Raw genomic sequence first — 9696 nt, 5'->3', positions numbered from 1 at the left:
TCTGTGGTCTCTGCTTGTCTGTCCGTCACGTGGGGGCCAAGGAGGCGGGATTTGGGTGGAAACCCCCTGTTGGCGGGTGGAACAAGGTTTCCCTCCTGCTGAGTGAGGAGGAAGGAGCCTGGGCAGGGGGAAAGGGCTTGGTCAAGGTCATGGGCAAGCCAGTGGCAGAGCCAGGATGGAAAGGGCCCTCGATGTGTCAGCTTCCTGGTTCACAGAACTGCAGGCTGGGATGGTTAGAAACAGAGGAAGTGCTGGTGGTGAGCTGGAGCCTCCCCTCGGGACAGCCTGCTTAGGCCAGTACAGACCCGCTCCGTGGTCCCCAGAGAAGATGTCAGGAGTAGAGATGACGGAGTCTAAAGGAGGAGGATCTTGTACAGGAAAACAGGAAGAGCTCCAGAATCGGACCAGGGCACACCCCAAAGGTTATGGGCCCAAATGTGTCTCAAATCCCAACCTAAACTTCTGGCCCCTCAAAGGGCCATGTGATCCACTCTGTCGGTTATCAACTCCAAACAAAGTAAGAATAAATGCAGGACTTTGGGAGGGGAGGTCAACATTAGGGATAAATTAGTGGGGGAAAAAAATGGCCTCTTCCCTTTCCAAATAAGTTAATACACGGGCAAACTGTAAAAGTGGTTTATAGAAATTTTGGCTCAATCTAGTGTGTTGGGGCAGATGGGAATAACTTGATGGGGTGTTCAGTAGTAATGGTTCATAAGTGTTCACAACTCCATCTGGGATTTCCGTGGCAAAGACACGGGAGGGGGTGGGCCGTTTACTTCTCCAACTCATTTCACAGATGAGGAAACTGAGGCAAAGGGTGACTTGACTGAACCTTGAGTCCAGGGTCTGGGCTAGGAAGCTGGGAAGAGTTTGAAGCCGGATTTGAATTCAGGAAGATGTCTTCCTGCCAACAGACCCGGCACTGGGCACTGTGGCACAGCCTAGCTGCCTCAGCCCTCTGGATGACCCAGGAACTCCCTGGTGTGCACTGAGCAGAGCCAGAAATAGCGAGTGAACATAACTTTCAAAGACTTCCGACCAACACAAAGTTTCTGCTGAAAGAAGACACAATCTAGGGAGAATGCCCATGAATCTGTTCCTCGACACATTTTTGTTACAAGGGATTTTTGGTTTTTTATGGAGGAGATAGAAGAGAAAAAAGAGATCTTTGTTCACTGAAAACTTTTAAATCTGAAGCAGAGGCGGGGGCGGGGGGGGGAAGAGTGTTTTCAGTATTTGTCACGTGAAAGGAAGAGGGTAGAACTGAAAAATAAGCCAGATACCACGGCCCAGCACTGGCTGAGCTGGTTCTCATTCTGCTTGCCCCTTCCATGAAGCTTCTGGTCTTAATGCTCCCTTCCAGTTCTGGGCCCCCATCTACAAATCATATTTTTTTTTGTGCTTGCTTGTCTTATGTGTCTAGATATCCATATGTATCTAGACAGATTCATCGGATGCTCGTTACATCCTGCAGTGGCAGGAGAGCTCCCCAAAGAAAGGAATGGTTCTGGTCTTAGCTCCCCATCACTCGGCACACGGTCTGCCCCACAGCCAACACTTACTGTGAGCCATTCCATTCATTTAAACTTCCATGTAAAGAATCCCCTCTACAGCAAAGCTTCTGAAACTGTGGGTTGGGTTGCGACATAAGGGAATAGCATAACTGAATATAGGAGTTGCAAAATATCAAGATATTGATCAACTCTGAAAAACAAGTTGATCTGTCCCACAGGATCAAATATTCCACCAAGATTTAATTATGTAAAAAAAATCCCTTTTATTAGTATGCAAATTTGCTTTTAATAAATGGCAAAATTATATGAATACCAAAGAATTATTTTAAAAATTAATTTCTTTATGATTTATCAGTAAATGTTTGGTTTGTATATGTATTTTGTATACCTACCTGAGGTTGTATATAAATTTCTCAGTCAAACAGGAGTTGTAAGTGGGAAAAGGTTTTTTTTTTTAAATTAAATAATAGCTTTTTATTTTCAAAATACATGCAAAGATAGTTTTTAATATTAATCATTGCAAAACCTTGTGTTCCAATTTTTTTCCCCTTTCCCCACTCCCTTCCCTAGATGGCAAGTAATCCAATATAGGTTAATCATGTACAATTATCCTTTATAGATTTCCATATCTATCATGCTGTGTAAGAAAAATCAGATCAAAAAGGAAAAAATGAGGGAAAGAAAGCAAGCAAATAAAAAGGTGAAAAAATTATGTTGTGATCCACATTCAGTTCCAACAATCTTCTCTTTGGGTGCAGATGGCTCTCTCCATCACAAGTCTATTGGAATTGCCCTGTATCATTTCACTGTTGAAGAGTCACATCTTTCACAGTTGATCATCACATAATTTTGTTATTGCCGTGTATGATGATCTCCTGGTCCTGCTCACTTCACTCAGCATCAGTTCATATAAGTCTCTCCAGGCCTCTCTGAAATCATCCTGCTGATGATTTCTTACAGAACAATCATATTCCATAACATTCATATACCACAATTTATTTCAGCCATTCTCCAACTGATGGGCAATCCATTCAATTTCCACTTTCTTGCCACTACAAAGGGACTGCCACAAACATTTCTGTACATGTTGGGTCCCTTTCCCTTTAATATCTCTGTGGGATACAAGCCCAGTAGAGAGACTGCTGGATCAAAGGGTGTGCACAGTTTGATAGCCCTTTGGGCATGGTTCTAAACTGCTCTCCAAAATGGTTGGATCAGTTCACAATTCCACCAACAATGCATCAGTGTCTCAGTTTTCCCCACATCCCCTCCAACATTTGTCATTATCTTTTACTGTCATCTTAGCCAATCTGAGAGGTGTGAGGTGGCACTTCAGAGTAGTCTTAATTTGCATTTCTTTGATCAATAGTGATTTAGAGCTTTTTTTCATCTGACTAGAAATGGTTTTAATTTCTTCATCTGAAAATTGTTCATATCCTTTGACCATTTATCAATTGGAGAATGGCTTGTGTTCTTATAAATCTGAGTCAATTCTCTATATATTTTGGAAATGAGGCCTTTATCAGAATTCTTGGGTGTAAAGATTTTTTCCCAGTTTTCTGCTTCCTTTCTAATCTTGTCTGCATTGTTTTTTTTTTATTTAATATAATCAAAATAAATAATCAAAAAAGGAAGAACTAGAGTACAGTATATAATGAAATTTTGCCCTTATATAGTCCTTCTCCAGATCTGAGAGGTAGGCTATCCTTTGTTCTTCATATTTGCTTGCTTATAGTATCAGTGAGTTGGAAAAGCTATGGTCTATGGCATTCTCAACATGGGGTCATCTAGCATGCTCTTGAAACCCTCCAGCAAAGATCAAACAACCCACTTTGAGACTGCTCAGATTGTTGAGAAATTGATCCTGAAATCTGCCTCTTGCTCCTCAGTCAAACAGAATAGGCTAATAATAGCTAGCACTTATAAAGCACCTACTATGTGCAAAGCACATTATAAATCTCTCTTTTGATCCAACAACCCTGAGAGGGAGATGCCTTGATTATCCCCAATTTATTAAAGATGTGGGAACTGAAGCAGACACAAGTAAGTGACTTGCCCTGGATCACACAGCTAGCGTTTGAGTGTGGATTTGAACTCAGATCTTCTTTCTTCCAGGTCCAGCTCTACCTCCTGGACCATGTGAAGACAGTTTCCATGGTCCCTCCAAGTCTTTGAGGGTCTTCCAGCAGTCCTTATGGCATTTTCTTTGGGACTTTCATTATTCTGTTCACCCTTCTCTGAATGCACCTTGGTTTGTCCATTTTTTTTTCTCAAAACGTGATGTGATAGCTTTCTCTAACTGTGGTCTGACCAGGCTGGAAAAAGGCAGGCCTATTAGTCTGTCCCACTTTCTGGACCAGTGGGCCTCTTGATGCCCTGTAGACAGGGACTAGCCATTCCAGCTGCCATGTTTCACAAGTGACTCACACGAATTTTGCTTCCCCTGAAATCCCCGAGATCCGTTGAACAGGGGCCGCGTCCATCTCCTCTCCCCACCTCAGTACTTTTTCTTTTTTTTTTTAAACTCAGATTGAGGATTGAATGTTTTCATTTTACAAGAGATTCCAGCAAGCTGAAATTTCCGTCCTGATATCCAACAACTCCACCCCTTCCAGCTCTGGTTTTGGTACCTTTGGATAAGTACACCATAAGTCATTGTTAAAAATGCTGGAACAAGCACAGGGAAAAGGAGAGATCCCTAGGGCAATTAGGACAGTCATCTGAGACCTCCAGGCATCCGTTCATCAGCCAGCTCTCCTCAGGCTGGGTGATTTAACCCCTTAACTGTTTCCAGATCCAACTGTCATCTGGCCCCTGTCCCAACAGTCTGCAAGTATGGCAGGAGTGATGCAATCAAAGATTTTGCTCAAATTTTAGTGCACTTTGCCGCATTTCTCTGATCTAATCAAAGACTAGCTGTACATCGGACACTATTTGACACAGGATCTTAGATCTCTGCAGAGTAGGTAGGCAATGCATGGTTCTGTCCTGTCACAAAAGATGTGAAGATTTTTTCCCCCAGTTTTCTGCTTTCTTTCTAATTTTGTCAGCATTGGTTTTGTTTGGACAAAGACTTTTTAATTTGATATAATCAAAAAAAAATCAGAAAAGGAAGAACTAGAGTATAGTATGAAATTAAGCAGTGCTCCCAGTGAGGTTGAAAACAACTTTTTTGGGGAGGCAGTTCCCATCTGCTCGATGAATCTATACACCTTCTATAAATCTGTGCCTGGTTTCTATTCTCTGTTAAGAGTCACCTATAGGGGCAGCTAGATGGCACAGTGTCTAGAGTATCTGGCCTGAAATCAAAGACCTGAGTTCAAATTCAGCCTCAGACACTTATAAACTGTGTGACTCAGCACAAGTCACTTAACCCCAACTGCCTAGACAAAAAAGAAAGAGTTACCTGTCTCCAAGGTCTCTCAAAAAGCACGCATGGGGCCAGAATGTAACTTAAGGGTTCCTTAAGGGGCATTTAAGGTTGTCTAGAGCTCTTTCTGAGCCTAGATATATGTAATCTATGGGAAAAGAAAAGAGTGAAAGTATTTAAGATCTCTGCCTCTTTGCTTCTTACTTCAGGAAAAAAGTTTAAAAATGAAAGCAATCCAAGGCAATCCCAATAGACTTTGGACAGAAAATGCCATCCAGAAAATGTAAATTGGCACATACTATGTTCACTTTCTTTTCTAATTTTTTTTTTCTCCTGTGGCTTTTTCCTTTTCTTCTGATTTTCTTTCCTAACATGATAATAAAGCAATGCGTGTTTTAAAAAATAAAATATTATTCCCCCAATATAATAAATAAATAAAAATGAAAATGAAAGCAAGTTAATCCGGGTCTTACAATTATCTAAATGCAATTTACCCGATATAAAGGCCTATATATAGTAGGTCTTCCTGGGCCTCCAATGCAGAAATCCGGAAGAACTCTGGGGAACATCCCCAGGTGTGAACTGGATAAAGATCCAAAGAGACTGAGAAGGAGCAAATAGGAGGAAGAGAACCGGACCAGGGAGGTGTCAAAAAACTTTTCTCTTAAAGAGTGTGAAGGAGCCTTGGGCTCAAAATTCTTTTCTCCCTCCATTCTGCTTCACTCGATAATATCAGTCCGAAAGAATTTTGCCACCTCTACACTGAGGATTCTCAACTCTACTTATTCTGCCTAAAACCCTTTGCTGACTTCTAGTTTTTTATCTTCTTTCAGATGTCACAAATTGGATGTTTAATAGACAACTTCAATTCAACGTGCCTAAAACAGAACTCATTTTCCTCCCCCTCTAAACTTCTCCTCTCCTGCATCCCCTCTTATTGTAGAGGACACCCCAATGCTGGGTGTCCTCCCAACCTTGATTTCATCCTAAACTCCTAATGTCTCTCACTGCCCCACATCCAAGCTGTTGCCAAAGCTTGTCCCATTCATCAATTTTTCCTCTGCAACATTTCTTGTGAATTTCACTTTGGTTTCTCATCAACTTCACCCCTGCAACATCTCTTGTGGATTTCACCTTTGCAGCACCTCTCATCAAATTCAACTCTGCAAATTTCACCTTTGTGGCATCTCTCTTCAACTTCAACTCTGCAGATTTCACTCTTCAACTTCACCTCTGCAACATCTCTTGTAAACTTCACTTTTGTCTCTCTTCAGCTTCACATTTGCAACATCTCTTGTAAATTTCACTTTTGTCTCTCATCAACTTCACCCTTGCAACATCTTTTGTAAATTTCACTTTTGTCTCTCCTCAACTTCACATTTGCAACATCTCTTGTAAATTTCACTTTTGTCTCTCCTCAACTTCACCCTTGCAACATCTCTTGTAAATTTCACTTTTGTCTCTCATCAATTTCACCCCTCCCCACCCAACATCTTTTGTGGATTTTACCTTTGCAGGCACTTTTCATCAACTTCACTTCTGCAGCATCTCTCATTAATTTCATCTCTATAGCATCTTTCAAAAATGAGCTGAGATGCTCCTCTGTTGCTCCCCCTTACCCTGGTCCAGGTCTCAGCACAATGTCTAACTGCAATAGTAGCTGCTGGTGGGTCCGCCTGCCTCAAATCTCTCCCTACTCCAGTCTATCCTCCTTTCAATTGTCTTGATTTTCCTAAAGTACAGGTCTATGCCATCCACCTACTCAATAAACCTCATTGCCTCCAGGATCAAATACAGAATCCTCTACTTGTCATTCAAAATCCTTCACAACCCAGCCCTCAGCCCCCTTTCCAGTCTTCTTATACCTCCCTTTCCTCTGCATCTTCTTCAGTCCAGTGACACTGCACTGGCTATTGCTTGCACATGACCCTCCCTCTTCCAACTCTAGAGCCTTTTCTTTGGCTATTCCCCATGTCTGGAACATTCTTCCTCCTCACCTCGATGTTAGGATTACCAGGTGAGAACTCAGGTTGTCCAGACAACCTGAATTCTCACCTTGTCACTGTCCAGACAACCTGAGTTCTCACCTAGTAATCCTAACATCTCCCCCTTTCTTTTGATTTAGAACATAGGATATTAAGACACTCCTCCAAAAACAAAAGAAAGGGGGCAACCTGAGTTCTCACCTGGTAATCCTAACATCTCTACCTCCTGGCTTTCATGGTTTCCTTCAAGTATTAAATCTTATCTTCTACAAGAAGTCTCTCCAATCCCTCTTAATTCTGCCTTCTCTTGAATTTTTCCTATTTTTCCCATACATGGTTTGTTTTTGCATGGATGTTAGCATGTTGTCTCCTTCAGCAGATTGTGAGATTCTTGAGGGCAAGGACCCTGTTTTTGCCTTTCTTTGTATTCTTAGCTTTTAGTGCAATATTTAACACAAAGTACGCATTTAATAAATATTTATTGACTTACTGATCTTATTAAAGGCTGTAGAGAAATGAAAGACAATGACTACTGAGACTGGGCAGTTAACAGTAGTTTCAGTTGAATAAGAGGTTTGGAAGCCAGACTATAGGAAGTCCCATTTACTACTTCTCACTGTTTTTAGAGAATTAAAAGAATCCTATTCATGATCTTCCACCCTGCTATTTAAGGTTTTTATGTGTTTTTTATGATTTTAAGGTTTTTACGATTTTATGTTTCAAACTGGTCTTGCCTTGGTTGTTTTATTTGATAAGATAAGGTGTTGGCTGGCTAAAGCAACTGCTTTATGTTGATTGAATTTCTGCATTTTCTGTAATCTCTTCCCTACTTTTCAGCACTTTGAACTTTTTTGAAGCTGTTTTAATTACATGCCGTCTTATATTTTTCTCTAATGTGGGATTTTTGACCTTTGCTCTAACAAAATGATTTGACTGCCAAGTTTATCCAGAAATGATTTCCTCATCAATAATCAATTATTTCTTATCCACTAAGATTCAATTTCAATGTTTTATTGAGGTTGTTTGGTGTTTGCCACATCCATCGACTTCCAATTTAATTTTTTTCATATTAATGAAAATTTACCATTTCTCTTTCCCATCTCTCTCCACTGAAAAACAAAGCCTTTGTAATAAACATGTAAAACTGAATAATGCAAATTCCTGCATTTAAATGTTTTTCAATTCTTCTAAGTCTTCCCCAAGGAAGTATTTATGCTATATAGATATTGAACTTTCCTTTCCTACTCCCAAATTACCCTTTTCGATGTACTTTTTGCCATCTTCTCTGCCATCCTTTACACTGAAATCACTAAATATTAAAGTATATATTGACTTCATCTGGAGAAATATATTGATTTTTTCACAGAACTTCATCTGCTCAGAAGCTACCATGATGTTTTGTGCTTGTAATGAGCTCTGCAATGCAAGAAGATTAAGTAATGAGGAAGCGTTTCCCATTGGTTGCTTCACAGGCCCAATGAAATCGAACCCTTTATCTACTTCTTCAAGAACCTATGAACCATCCTACTTCCTGATGTTTCATTTACAGTAAGAATGACAACACTGATACACTTCAAATCTTCCAATAGAACGTTGAACAGAGATCTCTGGTTAAGGCTCTGATATGTAGGGTAATGCAGTTAAAGCTGCAATTTCATAGCCCTCCTCTGCTCCCTTTGCTGATGATGGACAAGGGGGATGCCCACAAATAAAGGCAATTTTGTATTTTAGTTTTCTGAGTTGTCATGGCCAAAAGTCACCACCTAGTGGCTAGCCCCCAGTTTAGATTACTGAAAATCCCTATCTCAAGTGCTGCCTCCTGTAGGAAGTTCAACTCCCCTAATTGTTAGTATTCTCCCCATCCTCAAAGCACCACATATTGACTTATTCAGGTACATGTAACAAAACAGCAGCTGCCTGAGGACAGAGACTATTTTTTCATTGCTGAATTTGTAGTTTCTCAGATTGTATTGAGTTGAATGGACTCCCCGCCTCCACACTGTTCTTGGGCTTCGATTTCCTTCCTCTTCCAATACTCATTCTTTTTGGAAAAGAAAATAGAAGCAAAGTAAAAGATGAATAGTTCAGTTATCATTTTATTGGCCCATTTATGCTGAGCACTAGTCTCTTCCCTTTCCTGTACTTTGTCTTGCCTCCATTGTAGCTTAAATACACACACATACACACACACACACACACACACACACACACACACACACACACACACACACGCCTTTGTACTTAAAACCAATGTATTTAAGCGTTAGACCTAATAGTTGAAAATCAAGTTGTTATAACACTTCCTAGCTGTGTGACCCTGGGCAAGTCACTTAACCCCAGCCTCAGAGGAAAAAAAAAAGAAAATCAAGTTGTTATAACTATCCTCAAATAGTATCATTTTTTTCAGAGCTGCAGTTCGGGATTAGGAAAAGAGTTGAATATTCACCACAACAAATACTGTTGAGAAACAGCAGATATTAAGGTACTTGGGATGTTCACATATGTGGATTCACACACGAGAGGCTGACACCATACTCAAATGCAGTTTGGTGGTTCCTCTTACCTGGCCCATGAGCTGGCACTAGGCGAAAGGGAGGCTGGAGCCTTGGACTTCATCCCATTTGTGAAAATAATTGAGGCTGGTATTTGAAAGTAATGGAATATTATTGTTTTATAAAAAAAAAAAAAAAATGATGAGCAAGCTGATTTTAGAAAGGCCTTCTGGAAACATTTATACAAATTGATGCAGAGGGAAACAAGCACAAGTGGGAATAACACTGTGCATAGTAACAGCAAGAGTGTGTGATGATCCACTATGAAAAGC

This window comes from Sminthopsis crassicaudata, chromosome 5, assembly GCF_048593235.1.
Source record: "Sminthopsis crassicaudata isolate SCR6 chromosome 5, ASM4859323v1, whole genome shotgun sequence".
NCBI lineage: Eukaryota > Metazoa > Chordata > Mammalia > Dasyuromorphia > Dasyuridae > Sminthopsis > Sminthopsis crassicaudata.
Note: the sequence above shows the minus strand (reverse complement) of the source record.